The sequence below is a fragment of the Triticum dicoccoides genome, chromosome 3A (assembly GCF_002162155.2).
Source record: "Triticum dicoccoides isolate Atlit2015 ecotype Zavitan chromosome 3A, WEW_v2.0, whole genome shotgun sequence".
Classification (NCBI taxonomy): domain Eukaryota; kingdom Viridiplantae; phylum Streptophyta; class Magnoliopsida; order Poales; family Poaceae; genus Triticum; species Triticum dicoccoides.
This window is the reverse complement of record NC_041384.1, coordinates 683128077-683131753: the sequence shown is the minus strand read 5'-3', so window position 1 is coordinate 683131753 and position 3677 is coordinate 683128077.

The window sequence follows — 3677 nt, the reverse complement described above, 5'->3', positions numbered from 1 at the left end:
GGGCGAGAGAGTGTGAAGAGAGCAACTACAAGCGCTGAGGCTCCAGCGGGAGAGGGTGAGCAAGTGAGCGAACAGGCTAACCAGCTACACAACCCTCCCGTTATGTTCAACGAGAGGGAAATAACCTTTTATACATTCCTGCATTCGTGTGACAAGCATGCCGTGTGTTTTGTGTGTGTGTGTGTGTGGGAGTCATTGGGATTTCAATCATAATCAGGTCATGTGGCTTTGGTGGTAAGACTATCCACAGTGGTGCAGAAATAATGCAGCCTTAGTCGCCTTACCTCTCTCCACGTAGTACGTTGGGTCCCACCAGTCAGAGGGTGAAACAAACAAATTAATAAGAAAAATTAATGCGCCAGCGGTGTATCTTACCTCACACATCTCGCTACTGCTCGGGAACACTGTCCAATTGATCCCTCTGTTCGCTCACGTACTATTTTAAGTGAATCCTTATTATAACATGCACACAAATTTTGGCCACTTGTATTCGACTTAAGTCAGTGTGCCACCGTATCTCGTATACTTACTACTCCCTCCGTCTAGGTGTAATAAGTCATGTTAGAAGGTGCACGGGACCAAGGTGCGTGCGTGTGTGTGTGTGTGTGTGTGTATGTGTTTAACACCATGTGTGTGTTAGAGAGAGCGACAGATCGACCTACTCCTGCAGAGAGATGTTGTGTAGTGTACGATTTTAGCCGCGAGAGTCGGTGCATCCTCTCGTTTCCGGGCGTGTCCGGTAGGGACATGCGGACAGCTGCCACGCCCGCTCCTGACCAGCCTGGCCCACCCAAAGCCCCTCCATCGCCCCCGTGCTCTTCCCGCCCGAAATGGTCAGCGCCGCTCCAAAGAATCGGTGTCGCATTCATGCCCGGGCAGAGCGGACGCGACCTCTCACTGGCGCAAGGGTGATGGTTGCTTCGTCCGTCCAACTTACTGCTGGGTCTATGTGATTTGACGGCTCATTGGTCTTTATTACTGAGGTGGTAGGATTGCTGGATGTCCCACGCTTTCGGCGAAAGGAGGTATACTACTACTACTAGATTACAATTTTCTCCATTCTTACAGTGGAGGCGTGCAAGAGCAGTGAAAACACGCAGGCTCGGTGATTACATGGCCCACCTCACACTACTATCACCGTGCGACACCTAAGTCTTTACATAGTACTGCCTACGTTCCTAAATATTACTAGATGAGTCCCCGCGCGTTGGCGCAGAACAACGGTATATCTCTCTGCGCAAAATTATCGATTTCATAGAACAAAAAAAAAACTCTATAACCGCATGACAAATGTGGTAGCCAAACTAAATAAACTCCCATCATCATTTAGATCATCCCACGTAAGGAAAAAAGATCAGCCAACTCCTGAACTCCTACTGCATAATGGGATTATATTTTTCTTTTTGACATGTTAATGGGACTTAAAAGCTCACTTACATGCATGCTACCGGTGCATGCTTGCTGCAGACATGTTCATGTGATTTAAAACCCACTCACATGCATGTGGCACGGTATTTCTGCATGCTTGCATGTGGCTTAGTGCGGAGCCTCTCAATGTCAAGATCAGACGGCTATTATGGACTGATTTACTTCATCTAACGGCTACATCAATTTTGATGACGTGGCTCAAGGAGAGGATAGAGAATTCCTAGTAGTGGGGGCTAGCTATTACTAGTAGATATAAGTCTTTGTAGAGATTCCACTACATACGGAACAAAATGAATGAATCTACACTGAAAATGCATCTATATACATCCGCATGTGGTTCATGGTGAAATCTCTACAAATACGTACTGTAATTTATCAGCGAGATAAATTTGTACAATGCTATGAAGCTTCCAGCTTCTGTTACATGTATCTTGCGTCCAAGGTTGCCCGTTGCAACATTTCATCAAATACAAAGGAGACTAACATGCATGCTATTGCATCTCAATGATTGATAGATCATAGCAAATATGTACTCCCTCCGTTCCAAAATAAGTTTCTCAACTTTGTGCAAACTTTAGTACAAAGTTGTACTACTACTAAAGTTGACACTTATTTTGGAACAGAGGCAACTAAAGAAAAAAACAATCCATGCAGTCCCTAGCCCTTGAACCGTGAACCCTGACCAGGCTTCAATTTGCTAGCAATGTTTGAGCTTCCTAATAAATGAAGTATGCAACCTTTTGACCATTAGATCATTTTGTGCAGTTTCACCAAAATTGAGATGAGCATCCCTGTGGCAAAGAAATTGAACAAGCGTGATTAGAATAAGATTACTGGGACTAGTTGATGAGACATAAACTCATCACAAATACAGTACGTAGAAGCCAATAGAGGTATGTGCGGGGCAAAGAAGTAGAGAAATATCCACAGGGAGTGATGTGGGCAGCTGGAGCAGTGGTGCAAGCCGGCTGTAAAGGGAGTTGTACCTGAGGGACGTAGCTCAACCTTGAGGAGGGCAGCGGGAGGCGGCAACTGCCCACGTCGCGGCAGTGAGCAAGGGACGAAGGCAACCTCACCGGCTTTGTGAGAGAGAACGGCGGGGACCCCTGATCGAGACATGCCGACAGTGGGTTTTCATTGTCGGCGACAGCCACCGCATCTACACTAAGCATCCACCCCTTCCCCAAGCGGACGTGATCCGCCGGGATGTTAGAGATGTGGCCACAGTCGTTTTGTGTGAGAGAGTGTGAAGAGAGCAACCCCAGCAAGCAACCGTGTAGGCTGGCCCGTCCTGACTGTGTGCTCCTTTTCTCTCCATATGAACCTATCATATTGCGTACGTTCCACTGAAGAAAAAAACTTTATTTATAAATGACGCGGCACCTACTACTCGTTCTCCTATAACCTTGCGCTTGGCATCTCCAAAATATTGACCTTGCGATTGGCTCTTCGCCTCTTCGGGAAGTCGAGCAATAATGGTAGTGCAGTATATATCGTTCTGGCTATATGAGACCGAATGAATTGTTGCACGTCCACCACGTGGGCGAGGGTCGAGGGGCGAGGGAGAGTGCTACATACGGATCAAAATGAGTGAATCTACACTCTAAAATACGTTTATATACATCAGTGTTTGGAGTATGTACTAGTAGTTCATATTGAAATCTACTAAAGGACATATATATTCCAAACAATATGATATAATCTCTATAACCAAGGTAGTAGGGACGAGGAGTAAACGGAGGGAGTAGTAAATTTTTCTCCTCGTCCTGCGAGCCACCGCGCGCATGGGCGAGGGAGTGGGCGTAAGGCGTAGTAAGCAAGCTTCACCTCATCCTGCGAGCCATCGCGCCCGTGGGCGGGGGAGACGGCGTACTAAGCAAGCTTCTCCTCGTTCTGCGAGTTGATGGGACACATCAAAAGTACTCCAGTGTATAGAGCCTTGCCTCTAAGGTAGGCCCACATAGTTTGCCTCTTTTTTAACAAAACACGTCAAGTCACAATTTGTTTGTTCACCCGTGGTAGATGATCCTCCCTCGACCAAGTGGACAACCAGTACACGTGCCAAATTACCACGTGGGCTGCCTTTTTCGTACAGAAATGAGCTCCACCGTGTACCCGCGCGGGTGTGGTTGGGAAAGAGATGGGAATACGTGCGCCGTGCATGCACCTCTTCTCTTCATGCATGTTCCCCACCTACGTGGGTGTGTGTGAGAGATACAAACCGCGTTCGTGAGTGTTTTTTGTTTTGG